At 43.7% G+C, this 18,397-nt stretch overlaps 1 protein-coding gene across 3 annotated transcripts in view; it reads right to left on the bottom strand.

Annotated features, from left to right (window-relative positions):
* LOC124716962 overlaps window positions 1-17,798 on the bottom strand; it is a 238,022-nt gene extending 220,224 nt beyond the window's left edge. For all 3 annotated transcript variants that reach the window (XR_007005686.1, XM_047243560.1, XM_047243561.1), the window contains exon 1: window positions 17,677-17,798. The gene's annotated coding sequence lies outside the window, so the exon portion shown is untranslated. The remainder of the gene's footprint in view (window positions 1-17,676) is intronic.
* Between the last annotated feature and the right edge of the window lie 599 nt (window positions 17,799-18,397).

The raw sequence follows: 18,397 nt of genomic DNA, 5'->3' as shown, positions 1-18,397 counted from the left end.
ATCCACCATTTGAGAATTAGATAGCTTACCGACATGCAAGGAACCTTATAGATAATTTCAAATCTTTTACAAACTTTTTCTCGGCGACACCCTGCGCAGAATAATGAAAGAAAGTAAGTTTGTCACCTGCTACATTTTCGTTGTTGATGCAGCAGAACTTCAGCATCAGGTAAGACGGTTTAATTTGTAACTCCCTTACTAACAGCTCCAGTCGTGACACATTTGGCAGACAGTATCCACATATACCACCGAATGTATCTGCAAAATTGTATCATTATACCAGACATAATTCACGAAATATGACGACATATACATTGTGATGCCAGAAAAATTATATTCCTAAAAAAAATTGATCGCAGGATTTTTCGTCTTTAACTGCAAACGTTTTACATGTTCTGTGCTATATATGTAATACCGGGTGATCAAAAGTCAGTATAAATTTGAAAACTTAATAAACCACGGAATAATGTAGATAGAGAGGTAAAAATTGACACACATGCTTGGAATGACATGAGGTCTTATTAGGAAAAAAAAAGGCCCGTGAAAGATCTCTTGCGCGCGTCGTTTGGTGATGATCGTGTGCTCAGACGCCACTTTCGTCATGCTTGGCCTCCCAGGTCCCCAGACCTCAGTCCGTGCCATTATTAGCTTTGCGGTTACCTGAAGTCACAAGTGTATCGTGATCGACCGACATCTCTAGCGATGCTGAAAGACAACATCCGACGCCAATGCCTCACCATAACTCCGGACATGCTTTACAGTGCTGTTCACAACATTATTCCTCGACTACAGCTATTGTTGAGGAATAATGGTTGACATATTGAGCATTTCCTGTAAAGAACATCATCTTTGCTTTGTCTTACTTTGTTATGCTAATTATTGCTATTCTGATCAGATGAAGCGCCACCTGTCGGACATTTTGTGAACTTTTTTTGGTTCTAATAAAACCCCATGTCATTCCAAGCATGTGTTTCAATTTGTACCTCTCTATCTACATTATTCGTGATTTATTCAGATTTCATATCATACTGACTTTTTGATCACCCGGTACATTAAGTGAAGTAAAGCTGTCCTGTATATGGGAATTTGAATCTCTTATGAATCGAATAGGAGGTGTCATTGGTTTTGTTACAATGAAGATTCAAGCGGCGATGTTTGTGCTGTCACCGCCAGACACCACACTTGCTAGGGGGTAGCCTTTAAATCGGCAGCGGTCCGTTAGTATACGTCGGACACGCGTATCGCCACTATCAGTGATTGCAGACCGAGCGCCGCCACACGGCAGGTCTAGTCTAGAGAGACTCCCTAGCACTCGCCCCAGTTGTACACCCGACTTTGCTACCGATGGTTCACTGCCTGCATACGCTCTCATTTGCAGAGACGATAGTTTAGCATAGCCTTCAGCTACGCCATTTGCTACGACCTAGGAAGGCGCCATATTCAGTTACTACGAATGTATTCTGAAAAGATAAAATTGTGAATCATGTACCGTCACGAGCGACGTTCATCGTTAATGGATTAAAGTTAAGTATCAAACTAATAACGTCCGCTTTCTGGATTCTAATTCCTCATTCCATATTCCAAGACATCACGTCAGTGTAGTCCTTCCCTCCTCACACCAGCCTGCGTGAGCTAAAACGCGTGCATTTCGGCCTTCAGTAGTAACACGGTGTTGACTCTTCTGCCAACACAACAATATTCTTTGATCAAAATTCTCTGTTTTCGCGTCTCATCAAATCTGCACAGAACCTCAAGCCTTCGGCAATCAGCACTATCGTCAGGTGCAACTGAAGAAGCTGGTGATCGTCGAAAATTTGAGATTTTTCCTACATTTTACGCCGCGAGAAAATCGAGGATTTTTTACACGGGTAATTTTCTTCCCGGTGGATGGTACCGGATAGACATCCAGCGGATCCACGCCTCACGCCCACGCGCACTTTAGTCAGAGGCAGATTTTGGGCCGCGGTGATTCAGGTCGAAGCGAAGGATTTAGCCCCGTGCCGCCCTCGTGCTGTTTGCTCCTCGGTAATCGCGTGTCGTAATGGTGACGGAGAGCGCTATTCCTGGACCGGAGTCCTGGCAGCGCGTCCGAGCGCGGCGCCGGGGCTATAAGTGACGTCCGCGCGGTGGCCCGGCATTTCGCAAGGCGCCATTCCGCCCCCGCTGCCAACCAGCGGAACTTTTCTGTGCCTCTGCGAGGCCTGCTCCCGAGGCGGTTACGAGCTGGACCGCTACCGACGGGAGGCGGGTAAACGCTAGTGTGCTCCAAGGGAGTCCACAACATTTCTCCCCTCCACTCTCTTTTCACCACTTTCACCACCTCACAAATCTTCACAATGAGCATGCGCCAATACTCGATGCGTTCCCTCAGCGCCGAAAGCCTGTGGAAAAGACTATAGGATTCCGTTCATAGCCTCTGATTGGCCCGTCGATGCCGTTCGACCGCCGTGTCATCCTCTGCCAAAGGCTGTATGCGGTTTGGAGGGGAGTGAGTCAGCACACCGCTCTACATCTACATCTATATCCGTGCTCTGCCAACCACCGTGAAGTGCACGGCAGAGCGTACGTCCCATTGTACCAGTTATTAGGGTTTCTTCCTGTTCCGTTCAAGTACGGAGCGCGGGAAGAATGACTGTTTGAATGCCTCTCTGCATGCTGTATTTATTCTAATCTTATCGCCACCATTCCTATGTGAGCGACACATAGGGGGCTATCGTATATTCCAAGAATTATCATTTGAAGCCGGTTCTTGGAACTTTATTTGTAGACTTTCTCGGGATAGTTTACGGCTACCTTCAAGAGTCTCCCAGTTTAGTTTCTTCATCATCACTGTAACATTCTCGCACGGTTAAAACAAACATGTGACCTTGTGGATGACATCGGAAGTTCACTGAGGCTTTTTGCAGATGATGCTGTGGTGTATCGAGAGGTTGTAAAAATGGAAAATTGTACTGAAATGAAGGAGGATCTGCAGCGAATTGACGCATGGTGCAGGGAATGGCAATTGAATCTCAATGTAGACAAGTGTAATGTGCTGCGAATACATAGCAAGAAAGATCCCTTATCATTTAGCTACAAAATAGCAGGTCAGCAACTGGAAGCAGTTAATTCCATAAATTATCTGGGAGTACGCATTAGGAGTGATTTAAAATGGAATGATCATATAAAGTTGATCGTCGGTGAAGCAGATGCCAGACAGATTCATTGGAAGAATCCTAAGGAAGTGCAATCCGAAAACAAAGGAAGTAGGTTACAGTACGCTTGTTCGCCCACTGCTAGAATACTGCTCAGCAGTGTGGGATCCGTAACGGATAGGGTTGACAGAAGAGATAGAGAAGATCCAACGCAGAGCAGCGCGCTTCGTTACAGGATCATTTAGTAATCGTGAAAGCGTTACGGAGATGATAGATAAACTCCACTGGAAGACTCTGCAGGAGAGACGCTCAGTAGCTCGGTACGGGCTTTTGTTGAAGTTTCGACAACATACCTTCACCGAAGAGTCAAGCGGTATATTGCTCCCTCCTACGTATATCTCGCGAAGAGACCATGAGGATAAAATCAGAGAGATTAGAGCCCACACAGAGGCATACCGACAATCCTTCTTTCCACGAACAATACGAGACTGGAATAGAAGGGAGAACCGATAGACGTACTCAGGGTACCCTCCGCCACACACCGTCAGGTGGCTTGCGGAGTATGGATGTAGATGTAGATGTAGATGACCATTGGTGCTGCCGTCCTCCGTATATGTTCAATGTCCCTTGTTAGTCCTATCTAGAATGGCTCCCACACACTTGAGCAATATTATGGAACCGTTCGCACGCGTGATTGGCAAGCAACCATCTTTGTAGACTGATTGCACTTTGGGATAGTCTACCAATAAACCGAAGTCTATCATCTGCATCATGTACAACTGAGCCTAAGGTATCAATCCATTTCATATCCCTACAAAGTGTTGCTCCCATGGAATGTACGAGTTGACCGAGTCCAAGTGTGACTCATTGATATTATAGTCATACGACACTACGTTTTTCATTTCTGAACATTTAGAGCAAGTTGCCAATCTCTGCACCATGTTGAAATATCATCAAGATCTGATTGAATATTTTCGCAGTTTCCTTCAGAAAGTACTTCATTAGAGATTATGCACCATGTTGAAATATCATCAAGATCTGATTGAAGATTTTCGCAGTTTCCTTCAGAAAGTACTTCATTAGAGATTACTCCATCATCTGCAAAAAGCGTGATCTTACTATTAATGTTGTTTGCGAGGTCATTAATATACAATTGAATAGTAAGGGTCCCAACACACTTGCCTGGGACACACCTGAAGTTACTTCTACATCTGACGATGACTCTCCATCCCAGATAAGATGCTGCGTCCTCCCTACCGAAAAATACTCAGTCCAGTCAGAAATTTCACTTGGTATCCCATGTGACCGCACTCATGAAAATAAGCGTAGATGCGGTATCGAGTCAAATGCTTTTCGGAAATTAAGAAATACTGCATGTACCTGATTGGCCTGATCCAAAGCTTTCAGTATGTCATGTGAGAAAAGTGCGAGTTGGGTTTCACATGAACTATGTTTTCGGAGTCCATGCTGCTTGGCATGGACGAGGTCATTCTGTACAAACTACCTCTCTATGTCTGAGCTCAGAATACGTTCTAAGTGTGGTGTCACCGCCAGACACCACACTTGCAAGGTGGTAGCCTTTAAATTGGCCGCGGTCCGTTAGTATACGTCGGACCCGCGTGTCGCTACTGTCAGTGATTGCAGACCGAGCGCCACCACACGGCAGGTCTAGAGAGACTTCCTAGCACTCGCCCCAGTTGTACAGCCGACTTTGCTAGGAAAGGTTCACTGACAAATACGCTCTCATTTGCCGAGACGATAGTTAGCATAGCCTTCAGCTACGTCATTTGCTACGACCTAGCAAGGCGCCATTATCAATAGATATTTAACTTGTGATGCCTGTACCGTCAGACCAATGTTCACCAATTGTGGATTAAAGTTAAGTATTACATCAACTACGTACTTTATTTGCTACTATTAATTCCCCTAACTGTTCCAGACCTCACGCCAATCTGCGTGAGCTTAAAAGCGTACATTTCGGCCTCCTCTAGCAACACGGTGTTGGCTCTTCTGCCAACACTTCACTAAGATTCTACAACAAATCGATGTCAAGTACATTGAACGGTCGTTTTGTGGATCACGTGTACTATCCTTCTTGTACAGGGGTGTGACCTGTGATTTCTTCCAAGAAATGGGCACACCTTTTTGTTCGAGGGATATACGATACATTATAGTTAAAAGAGGGGCTAACTCAGCCGCAAGTTCAACATAGAACCTAATAGAATCTCGCGGCCGTTGTTTTCTTGACCTTGGAGCCGCTACTGATCGTTCGGGTAGCTCCTCAAACGACCTTACAACGTTGAGTGCACCCCATACCAGTCCTCTCACCATGGAAAATTCCCTGACAGTACCGGGAATCGAACCCGGGTCCTTCACACTGCAGTCAGTTGCACTGAACTCTCAGCTACGCAGGCTGGAAAGGACACTGCTGGCCATTAAAGCTGCAACGTCAACACTTTGCAAAATAATTTTGTTCATCGAGCGAATGCGGCACAGTAGGAATAACAAAGAAGTAAATCTATAGGTGACTGGACGATAGATGTGGTCCAATATTTAGTACATAGGGCTTCCCGCACTGGTAGGAATACTGGCACTAACCCGACTGGTCATCGAGTCGAAATGAGCTTTGATGACAGATACGGGTACATAATGCCGTCTTGGTTCATCTGCACACCAGAGTTCATAAACTGTAGTGGCTGGAGAGATGTGACATACCACGCTTTCGTAAGTCCATGCCCAGAATTTTTCAGAGGTTGGGAGATGTGGAGAACTTGCTGCCCAGGGCAACAGTCGAACACCTTCAGCGTTGCGGTAGATCCAGGGCAGCATGGTCAACACGCTGTCTGACGTTATCTCGTCACAGAACGTCATGGAAACTTCCAACTTGGGATACAGTCCCGCTTTTAACACGACATAAATGAAACGACTGCTGTCCGAGATATCAGATATGCGAACCAGGGGTGACTGCGTTGTGTATCCAATGGCACCCCTAGGATCAGACTAAATGATGACCCGTATGACCATGAGCAATGCCGTCTCGCAATATTCGTTCGTTCTCCGTGTCTCCACAGCGGATACATCCATCGTGGTGTTGTATCTAGAACTGGAAGAAGTCGACGTGGTGCCATTACTGCGCCCAATGTTGTTGTTGGACGCATCACTGTCGGCGCATCACACTTGAGTGTCGTTTCAAGGAAAGCCGCAACAATTATCATCATACTGACTGGCCGTGGTGGTACAGATGTCGTCACACTAACCATGCAGGTACTTGTCATGCCACAAACAAGCCCATTTCATGACTGAAGGTACGATACGTGACTTTACGATCCTGCGCCTCATAGTATCTGACCTCTTCGGGACTAGTCGCGTGGGAGCTTGGAAATTCTACAGTGTGTTGATTTTGGCCCCCTCACCCTCCCTTAACTCATCGATTCCATATCTGCAAGATAGTCGCAAGATTTCGACCAAATCGAGCACCAACGTCGTTTTGTCACTTGGGTACAGTAATTTATTTGAAGAGAGAGTTGTTCGAACAGTCATTGGCGTTGTCCTCCTTAAACGAACAATCCAAGAGGGAAATGGTCCAACAATAAGATAACACAATACCTTTAGTATTTTACTAATGTATTGTGTTCCTTGTGTCCTCTCAGTAGTTTACAGAGATCTCTATCGAGTGATTCATCTCGATTTATAGAACTATAACAATGCATGTCTATATTCGGGCAGAGTTATGCTGCAAAATCTCTCACCTACACAGAAAGAAATAGCTATAAATAAAAAAGTTATAACCATTTAAAACCCTTTTTTATTTTAGACTTAATGACAGAACACAGTCATTACTGCTTTCGCCCATAAATTGGCACTCTCCCGAATATACGAGTACTATAAACAATGATTTAAATAAAAAGTCAGTTTTTTATATACCACGTTTTTAAATGACAGTAAAAAGGGTAAAATAATTGCTCGTACTCCTATACAGATTCCTAACACCATACAAACAATACTGAAATTTTTTATCATGAATTTTTAATAGCTGTAAAAATACTTCTAATATATAAAACGAAAATCATGGGACTTCTGCAAGAGATGACTGATGCATGAATAGGTCACCTCGTTACTATCATCTGTTGGATGGGTCCAACATTTTTCGTTCTAAATCTTACAGGCATTTTCATAGCTATTAAGAATTTAGTCACAAAGTTTCACGACAATCTGTATTCGTCTAGGAATCTGTATGAGGATAGGAGAAATTATTTAATACTTCTTAATCCGATCTGTATACCCGGTATATTATAAACTTGTTTTTATTTAGGTAATTACTTTCAGGTTATTAATCTAGTGTTTGTCAAATTTTTAATCTATTTCAAACATTTTCATGAGATTAAAACAGGGACGAGTGTTAAATTTGAGGCTTATTTCAGTTTCTGTTCACCTGAGTCAAGCAATATATTGCTTCCCCCTACGTACACTATGTGATCAAAAGTATCCGGACACATGGCTGAAAATGATTTACAAGTTCGCGGCGCCCTCCATCGGTAATGTTGGAATTCAATATGGTGTCCGCCCACCCTTAGCCTTAGCTTCCACTCTCGCAGGCAAACGTTCAATCAGATGCTGGAAGGTTTCTCGGGGAATGGCAGCCCATTCTTCACGGAGTGCTGCACTGAGGAGAGGTATCGATGTCGGTCGGTGAGGCCATGCACAGAGTCGACGTTCCAAAACATTGTCTATAGGATTCAGGTCAAGACTCTGTGCACGCCAGTTCATTACAGGGATGTTATTCTAGTGTAACCACTGCGCCACAGGCCGTGCATTATGAACAGGTGCTCGATCGTGTTGAAAGATGCAAGCGCCATCCCCGAATTGGTCTTCAACTGTGGCAAGCAAGAAGGTGCTGTGATAGTGCCACACAAAACAACAAGGAGTACAAGCCCCCTCCATGAAAAACACGACCATACCATAACACCACCGCCTCCGAATTTTACTGTTGGCACTACCCACATGGCAGATGACGTTACCAGGCATGCGCCATACCCACACCTTGCCATCGGATCGCCACTTTGTGTACCGTGTTTCGTCACTCGACACTACGTTTTTCCCTTGTGCAATCGTCCAATGTTTACGCTCCTTACACCAAGCGCAGCGTCGTTTGGCATTTACCGGCGTGATGTGTGCCTTATGAGCAGCCGCTCGACCATGACATCCCCAAGTTTTCTCACTGCCCGCCTAACTGTCATAGTACTTGAAGTGGCTCCTGATGCAGTTTGGAATTGCTGAGTGATGGTCTGGATAGATGTCTGCGTATTACACATTACGACCCTCTTCAGTTGTCGGCGGTCTCTGTCAGTCAACAGCCGAGGTCGGCCTGTACGCTTTTGTGCTGTACGTGTCCCTTCACGTTTCCGCTTCACTATCACATCGGAAACAGTGGACCTAGGGATGTTCAGCAGCGTGAAAATCTCGCATACAGACGAATTACACAAGTGAGACGTAATCACCTGGCCACTTTCGAAGTCCGTGAGTTCCGCGGAGCGCTCCGTTCTGTTCTCTTACGATGTCTAATGATACTGAGGTCGCTGATATGGAGTACCTGGCAGTAGGTGGCAGCACAATGCACCTCATATGAAAAACGTATGTTTTTGGCGATGTCCGGATACTTTTGATCACCTAGTGTATATCTCGCAAAAGGACCGTGAAGGTAAAAGTTAGAGATATTCGAGCTCATACGGAGGCTATTGGTCTTCCTACGAATGATTCACGAGTGAAAAAAAAAGAGTGAGAGAGAGAGAGAGAGTGTGTGTGTGTGTGTGAGAGAGAGAGAGAGAGAGAGAGAGAGAGAGAGAGAGAGAGAGAGAGAGAGAGAGAGAGGCGGAGGAGATGAAAGTGGTACGCAAAGTATTCTCCGCCACACAGCAGACAGGATAGCGAGTTAATATTGCATTTTTATTCAGTTCTCACGTATGTTTAAATTTTCAAGCTTCTAGCGCTTCATGAAGTTAGTTTAAAGTCAACTGCAAAATTTTACCGGACCTACAGAGTGACAAAACAAAAAGAGAACTAATGATGGAAAAAAACTGCGTTACATAACTTTTTGACAAAAATCATGATTTATGACGACAGCTGCAGTGTGCCTCTTCATGATTTTTCAAAAATATTTAAAAGCTATAAATTATACATTCCTTAAAATAATGTAAATTTTTATCAGTTCCACTTGTGAGTGGACGGAATTTGATGATAAAACTTTCAGAACATAGTCATACAAAATCTGAGAATAGATAGATGCCAGAGGATACTAAGTTTGAGAATAATTGCAGAAGCAAAACCAATCTTCAGTTTAATAGTGGTAATGTAAAAAAAATTTTAATTTACGTCTGGATATAACTGATTTTTTCCCTTGCGTTCAGCCGTAAACTCAACATCATTTTTGTAACAAAACTGTATTATAATGACAGGATCATCGCTCTATTTAATATGCTGCGCTGCGTCTCGAGAATTCAGGGCGCGAACATACAAACTCATCCACATATGTATACTCCGAAGGCCACTTTAGTGAATGGCGAAGGTTTCTTCACACATCATATTACACCCTGTCATATTCCGTTCGTAAGGGAAAGGAGAAAATCCATAGAAATTATTCCTTCGTAAGTGGCCTAATCTCTGTTATAGATTTTCATGGCATGTGAGGGATGTAATTGTATTTATTTATTGCTTCCTTTAGACTCTCTCTTCTTCTTTATATAACAGTACGTGTTTTTAACTTTTTTGAAAGTTGTTACTTGTTCTTATTGATTACAAAGTTGTATCTCAGCATGGTAATCGTAACAGTGATAATAATAGAACACTAATAATAATAGTAATAGTGATTAAGCAGCGTGAAAAATTATCTATTATTAACAGTATTAGTTGAGAGAATATAAGCATAAGTATTGGCTAAAAATGGAGGAAATAGGAGAGGTAGCCGCTCACGATACCTCGAATAACCATTATCCAACAGGGTTGAGGGAGAACATTTTGTATTGCCACTGGAAGGCGCCACAGAAAATTAGTTCCACTGCGTCCTACATTGAAAAGTAACCGACAGAAACGACTGTGCAGCGAATGAGAGAGGGTACAACGTCCTTCTCAGACATATTGCATTAGCAATGGAAGTAAAGCACAAGTAACCAGCTGAATACCTAGGTACTGGCCTCAGTTTCTCTTATCACGTACAGAAGATAAACGCAGTGTTTGAGATGTGGTGCTATGGATAGACGTTGAAAATTAAATGGACTGTTATGATAAGAAATGATGTCTTCAGAATCGACGAGGAAAGAAACATGCGGACAACACTGACAAGGTGAAGGGACTGGATGATAGCACATGTGTTAAGACACTGAGGAGTGACATACAGTGCCGCGCGGGGCAGCCGCGCTGTCTTGGGCGCCTTGTCGCAGTTCGCGCGGCTCCCCCCTGTCCGAAGTGGGAGACGCTACAAGAGGGGCATGGTGGATCACTGTGCGGTTTACTTTTAAAATTCTGAGAGCATGTTTTCCAAGAAGAGTGTGGCAGGTAAGCCTCGCGAGAAAGTGAGAAAAATTATTTGTCATACGGAGGCTAACCGACCCCCGTTCTTCCCACGCCTCATTTGAGAAAGGAACATCGAAGATTCAGGTTCATAGTGGTGCATACCCGTTCGCCAAATACCGTAGTGTAGTCTGCGTAGATACAAAACAGGAGTTGACATGAGCTGTGCTTGGTATAGGGGTGCAATGGAGCAGGATGTAAGGGCGGAGGGGGAGAGTGGAGGGCGCGAAGGAGGGTAGAACTGTGTGTGTCATATCGCCAGAAGAGGTCGTTGTCGTCGTTATTCTTGAATTACTCAGTCCAAAGACTGGTTTGTTGCAGCTTCTCAGGTTAGTTACCATGCGGCAAGCCCCTCATCTCCGTATAACTGCTGGAACCTACATCCATTTGAATATGCTTACTGTATTCATGAGTAGGTAACCCTCTACGGTGTTTAACCCCTTTCCCCCTCCTCCCCCCCCCCCCCTCACACACACTTCCCTCTGCTACCAAAGACTCGATTCCTTGATGCCTGAGGAAATTAGGCCTGTCAACCAATACCTTCTTTTATTCACCTTCAGGCAGCAATTTCTTTTCTAATTCATTTCAGTACTTCTTCATCAGTTAGTCAGTCTACCCACCTAACCTTCAGCACTCTTCAGAAAACCGTATTTCAAAAACCTCTGTTCTTATCTTGTCTGATCTGTTTTCGTCCATATTTCACTCCTCTACAATGTAACATTCAATACAAATACCCCACAAACAGCAGCTTCGGTATATTTTTCTTTGCGCTTTTTTATTTTACTGTTTTGCTGGCGAAACTGCGTTTTCTAGCGCTATTTGAAAATCTGTATTGTTTCATCTATTTTTACTACATCTCTCTGTTTCACTTACAAATCACCAGTTTCGAATAAAACTTGTGTTAAACAGTGATAGTTTTGCTATAAATACTGTATACTTTTAAGTAATGGACAGGAGCATAATTATGTGGAACAAAAGTGTTCCCTATGTTACCCAGCCCTTTGTATCATCACTAAGTTTCTTTCCGCTTCCGGTTTTTAGGGTAATCCCCAGCGTGAAACTGATAACATACGTAAAAAGGCACTTGAAATGAGTTAACGCCTGACAGGTACGCAACACACTCAACTTACAGGTAATGCAGGTATGACGTGACCTGACCAAAGCTGCTAGAAAAACTACCATTGTCTACAGCTACCTAAAATAGTCTACAGTAGCTTACAGTAGTTTTATGACTAGTCCCCCCCCCCTCCCCACCCTGAATAGCCTGTCATACGTCTCCATAGAGTGATCAAACGTTGTTTCCCAAAAGACTGATATTCCTGTGGTCATCTTAAAGTTACTCTCATATCTATCTCTTCATGTAAAATTCTCAGGGAAAAACGAGTAAGTGAATCTTGAGGTTCAGCAAACAGCCTAACTTTTCCAGTGTAAGGCTTCAAGGAAAATATAACGTGGATCATTTTTGGTACCTAAGTACCCAGTAACGACCACTTTGAAGGATAACCAAGCCCACTAATTTTTGATTCGAAACTGGAACATCATTTTTCGCTTTTCAAGTTTCAGGGTTCACTTCGCTTTTACTTTTCCCTTCTGCTAGAGGAAGGAGATACTTGAACCGTTCTCCATTCTTTTCAGTTCATCTTTCAGAAACGGTTTCATTAGGTCCCACATAATGCCAAAAGGTGATTACGGTTTCTTTTTACATGTACATAGTTACACAGAGTTTGTCCATAATTACAAGGTGTACTACACAGTGCAGTCAAAGCCACAGAAATTTCAATTAATTAAAGTGATATGAGAAACAAATTTAATTAAAACCAGTAAATTGCTATACGTTTTAAATATTGAGTTAATTTACTAAAATGGTGTTTGATACGGCATTTCCATCATTTTCGTCATTGGCATTTGTTACTACACGAAACATCCACAGGGAATGCTAGCACCAACCTTCAGGTCGCAGAACGCTTGCCCAAGAGGTAACTTGACACACGTCTGGCCTAATTCGAAAGGGATCCACTTGACTCGGAGGTGGCTAAATATATTCTACCCTTCCCTGCCGACTTATAAATGGGCGGACTGTATATTTCTTCAGCCTACTTTTAAACCGAACCACTCTGCCCTTGCTTGAGAAAATTAGTGTCAACGAAGAAAGGCATTGCGAAACGAGATAGTTTTGTTGAGCCTGACAGAGAAAGAAGCACTTACTTCGATTTTCACCTGATATAACGAATTATAGATATTGGCTACGTTCTCCGGTAGTGCGAGTAGTGTTGGACTTCAGTGATGGCACTTCAATGGCGACGGGCTGCCCTGTTGTGAATTTAATTTTCGCATGTAGAAGGTCAGTTTGGATTCAGGAGAAACGTCGGAACACGCGACGCAGTACTAGATTTCCGACTTAGAAATTAGGTTGAAAAAACACAGAAATAAATTGAAAGCATTTGAATGTTTAGAGAAAGCTTTTGCCAGTACCTTCTGGAACACATTATTTGAAATTCGTAAGGTAGCAGGGATTAAAGACATTGACGGAAATGTTATTTTCAGCTTATACAAGATCCGGACTGCGGTTGTAAGAGTCGATGTGAATGAAAGGGAGGTGGTAGCACTCTAGCCTATTCCCCATATAATTTACTTTGTACACTGACAAGCAGTAAAAGGAACCAAGATGAAATTTGGAAGCGAAACTAAAGTTCAGAGAGAAGAAATAAAAGGTCTGCCGACGGCATTGCAAGGGATACTACAGAACTTGAAACTTCTACTGAGTGGAATGAGTAATACTACCAAACAGGTTTTAAGATGAATATCAACCAATGTAAAAGGAGTGCTATGTAGTGTAGTCGAATTAAAACAGCTGGCGCTAAAGGAATTAGGTCAGGACGCAAGAAAATGAAAGTGATAGACGAAATTTTCTTTTTTTGGTGCAAAGTAATTGACGAGGGCGTAAGTTAAGAGAATATATACAGTAACGTTGTAACAGCAAGGAAACCGTTTTAGAAAAAAAATGTTTTTACTATCTATACATATTACAAAGTCCCCTGCTGCGATTTCTGCCTGTGTGTGAAGAAAGCAGAATTAAAGTCCAGAGAGAAGATATAAAAGGTTTGCCGATGGCGGTGTAAGAGACGCTAAGGGACTTACCTGTTCCATATTCAATTAGCCTTTGGAGTGGGGATGAGGGGTGCTACTTGCTGGTCAGCTACAGAGGTGGCAGTGGCGGGAAAAGCAGTAAACAGACGCCGCAACTGCAGAGACAGAAAAGCTTAACCAGAATCTACGTGGGTCCTGTGGTTTAGCGTTAAAGCGCGTGCCTGAAATCGGGGAATCGAATTCCGGTCGGGCCACGGATTTTTCAGTTTGTGTTTCAATCTAGCGTTCTCCTCTCAATGATTTGGAGACTCGATACGCGGCTCAGACTGCACGTTAAACTGTAGGTCCCCTTTCCCCAGCAGGATAATTGAGGTAGGTTAGGGACACGCAAGTGGCGGAAGCGGCGTCCAATAGAAAGAGTAGTAGCAGCCAAGTAAGCCACATGAAATTAGTATTACCAGAACCTGTACATATATACATACGTTTTTCTTCTATATACATTATAAATTAAAGTACTCCACTGCGTTTTTCTCTCTATACGTAAAGGCTAATCTCAGAAACTTCCGTTGGGATTTTGATACGGTTTTCACTGAGAGAGAAATTGAATCACGAGAAAGGTTTGCATGTATAATTTACTATCGCTACGGCAGACGAGTCGTCCGTTTGTAGAACTTAGTTCTGTACAAGCATAGCCAGGGGGGTAGCTGGTCGAATATTAATTTATGCGGTAAGGACGCTTTTCTGAAGTTATTCTGCTGGAACGTAGCCTTGTTTGGAAGTGAAACGGAGACGATAGACAGAGACGAGAAGAGAATAAAAAATTTTGAAATGCGGTGCTGCAGAAGAGTGCTGAAGATTAGATGGGCAGATCGGTTCAATTGATTCTGGGAGCAAAGAAATTTGTAGCTCAAATTGACTGAAAGAATGGTTCGTTACAAGACGTCCCGTGAACCTGCCTCTTCTCCTGGCAATGGTCCTCCATAAATGTCTTCTCTCATGAATCTCCACTTTACACTTCGTCTGTTCGCTTAATTTTTAACTACCTTCGATAAAAAAAATTTCAAACGCTTCCCTTTTCTTCTTTTCCGGATTTCCGGCCGCTCACATTTCAGTTCCATACAATACTGTGCTCCAGACACATACTTGCAGGTACTCTTCCTCATTTTCATATCAGCATCGGATACGAGTGGAGCTCTTGTATTGAAGTAAGCTTTATGTGTACTAATCTACTTGTAATATGTATTTTGCTTCAGCCATCACGTGTAACACCGCTTCATAGATTGAATAATTATTTCACTTCTTCCATTAATTTTTCGTTGCCAATTTCGGTAGAGTTATCCTACGTATAAAAATAATGGGCCAAGCTGTAGATGTTTACCACTAAATATCTCATCGGATTTCGGAAGGTTGTTTCCCTTTACTAAGGTAACTGATTAGGATTCAGTCACTTTTAAAGAGAGCTGCTATTAAGAACGCCAAATGGGAATTTTTATGTCGTGACGCATTTTCGTACGACTGTCAGTCCTGAACACGATAGCATTGACAGCAAATATTCCGTAAGCGCTGCCGTGCCCATCTGGTATATTGCTGATGTATACAGAATACATTAATGGTCGTAATACTATTTCTTCAGGAGTACCCGACAATACTTTCAATACTGAACATTCCATGTCCTGTGTCCACAAAAATGTCCTGGGCTGTAGACGGCGTCATAAGCAAAATATTCACCCAATTACACGACTGATAAAATGCTCATTCATCATTTTAACTAATGATCTTGATACTATTCATTGGGGAACATCCGGCCTTACTTACGATTCTCAGCGTTTATTGTCGTCTGTTCATAAAACTTTCCTAGACTGTGGACCGTATTATAATGTGATGTACTGAGATTGTTACATACTCTGAAGATACTATTACTCATTTTATTGCGGTACGGTCTACAATTTTATGGACACCTTTTGTCGTGAAAGCTTACGGACGTCCATCAGTTGCACAGTGTAACGTGGAGAGGTGAGTGAAGAATTTGGAAGAGCCTTACCAGAGACAGCTGACCTGGCACTAGGGAAGAACAGTAAGAGGGGAGACAGACTAGACTGTGTAGAACATATTATATTGTATGTATGGTACAGTAAGAGGGCTGTTTTTCTTTTAAGCTCTAGTCGGTCCCAATTTTAAAACTGCGGTTAAAATGTTACGAAGCTCTGAGCAGATGTATAGTGCAGTGTCTCTAGCATGCTCGCCGATCGTGTCACGTCGCACCTTCCAATTCGGAGGAGAAGGTGAGCGCACAAGGATGCCTAGAAAAATCCCGGCAAACGTGAAGAGCGTGTTGAGAGATTGCATCTGGGTTCTTGCAGCCGACGTAACTGTCATGCGTTTGCTTCTTCGTGACAATGTTCGGCCGCCCATTCCAAGTGCAATACCGACGCTCTTGCAGCGTTTCCGATAGGCAGTGCTGATCACCCACCTTACAGCCCAGCCTTGGCTCCCTCTGACTGCCATCTCTTCACTCACACGAACCGCTGGCTACTAGGGCAGCAATTTGGCACTGACAGCGAGCTGATCAGCGTATGAAATTGGCAGATATCAGAGGCAACGTTCGTCTATGACGAGGATATTGGTAAGCTGGTGAAATGAAGTGTCGTGTGGCTATGGCCTCCCGCGGGGTGGACCAGTCGCTTGGTACTGGTCTTTTGACGCCACTTCGGCGACTTGCGCGTCGTTGGGGATGAGATGGTGATGGTGATGGCAACATGTACCTAAGTCAGAATGGTAACGTTTTAGAGTAGTAACTGCAAGGCGTTGTTGAATATTGCAAATAAAACATTTCTTATTCTCGTGACCTATCGGACGTTGAAAAAAAAGGACGAAAGAAAAAAAGAAAAAGCTCTCGTAGATACATACAAAGACAGTAGCAGATAGGAGTAGAGGAAGCACATCGTCAAATCAGTCGACACACAAATACTCTGGCCGACAACATAACGTACACAAGACCGGGCAGTACTTAATTGGAGTCTAAGGGCGAACGCTGAGAGGTCATTTAAGGGTATTGTCAACAGTAAGCACCCTGATTGAATCAATCTCATATTTTTTATAAACAAGATATATATTCAGTATTACACTCATTTTCGTTGTGTGTCTATTACGAATTCAACACAAAGGCAATTGGAGTGACAAAAGAGAACGAAAATTAGCGAGGCCAACGGGAAATCGTATCGAAACGCTCGAGGAACAAAAGATCAAGCCAAAATGTGTCGACACAGTTCGCATTCACTAGTATTTTTTGCAATGAATGGAAAGGTATCTTCGTGTCACTACAGCACTTTTGTCTTGACAACTTGAGTAGCCACAGAGGAAATATAATTATTTGCACTTCAGCACATCCAGGACTAAAAGCAGCCTCTCAGATACCCGGGAACGCTAAAGATTCCACATCTGGGGCACAAGCGGCGAGATACCCCGGGTTGAATCTGCCTCGCTGATTAATGACGAGGACTGTTGAGTTGGTCAGCCTCGATTTAGTTTTTGAGCGGTTTCCCACTTCTTACTAGGTAAATACCGGGCTAGTACCTATACACACACACTACACAAACACTTAGAAGGCGTTATCACACTTTAACATCATATCTACACTAGATTCAGATAGACTGGGTACGCAGATTCGTTCCCTCGAGGGAGTAGTGGCGTCGGGAATGGAATCCGGCTATCAAAAGTCACGAACACTGCCAAAATCACTGTATAACAATTATGACCCAGTAGACAAAGGGGAAAGGCAAAAGGAAAAGATAGGTGTAGTATGAAACGTCCACCTGTAACGTGGCCAGAACTGACAGCTACGCCTGCGATGCAGGCTACCCTGTGAAACGGCGACGTGAGGTGGGTTGCCTACCTGTTGTGGAGCGGTGTCGCGAGGTGGTGTGCTGTGCTGGCGGTGTGCTGCCGAGCGACTACCGGCGGGGCCCTCTCGGCGGCCGCTGTGTCCGGCAGGGTCCCCGGGGTGGGGGTGGGAGGGGGAGGCGGCGTCGCGACGGTGGGGGCCGGCGGACGGCGTCCTTGATGCAACCGGCGCCGCCGGAGCTCCGCTTATTACGCCGCCCGTCGACCATGACCCGCGTCACAGCGCTCGCTTGTCGTCGCTCCACATGTGCGACGCCATGCTTGTATCTGCTCGACCAAACGCGGGATTTCACTCATGCTCGCAGGGTTTTGTTATTGATATTGCAGTGCCATTCTTCGAGCAATATAGGGCACTGTGTTCGTACCAATATCTTTACCTTGAGCCGTCCCTGTTTGACTGTGGTATGGAAACTACGACTATTTATGTGGTACGGAAACTAGGACTGTTTATGTCGCAAAGTGTAGAATAAAACAATCATTTGTTTCAGTCACTTTTACTTCCTCCCACAACGCGTTTCGAGAGTTCACACCCTCTTCCTCAAGTGGTTAGCGGATTGCGTTACATATTTGTTTCCAGGATGTAGACGGTTATCTGTTTTGACTTTTATTTCGCTATAAACTAGATATAATTTACACTTGTTAACGTCATACGGCACAAAAATTTTAAATTTTACGTGATAGTAACGATACTTACAGTGTATTCCAACAGAAAG

The sequence above is a fragment of the Schistocerca piceifrons genome, chromosome 9 (genome assembly GCF_021461385.2).
Source record: "Schistocerca piceifrons isolate TAMUIC-IGC-003096 chromosome 9, iqSchPice1.1, whole genome shotgun sequence".
In the NCBI taxonomy this organism is placed as follows: domain Eukaryota; kingdom Metazoa; phylum Arthropoda; class Insecta; order Orthoptera; family Acrididae; genus Schistocerca; species Schistocerca piceifrons.
The sequence above is the reverse complement of the archived record's forward strand: the minus strand, read 5'-3'. Positions and strand labels throughout refer to the sequence as shown.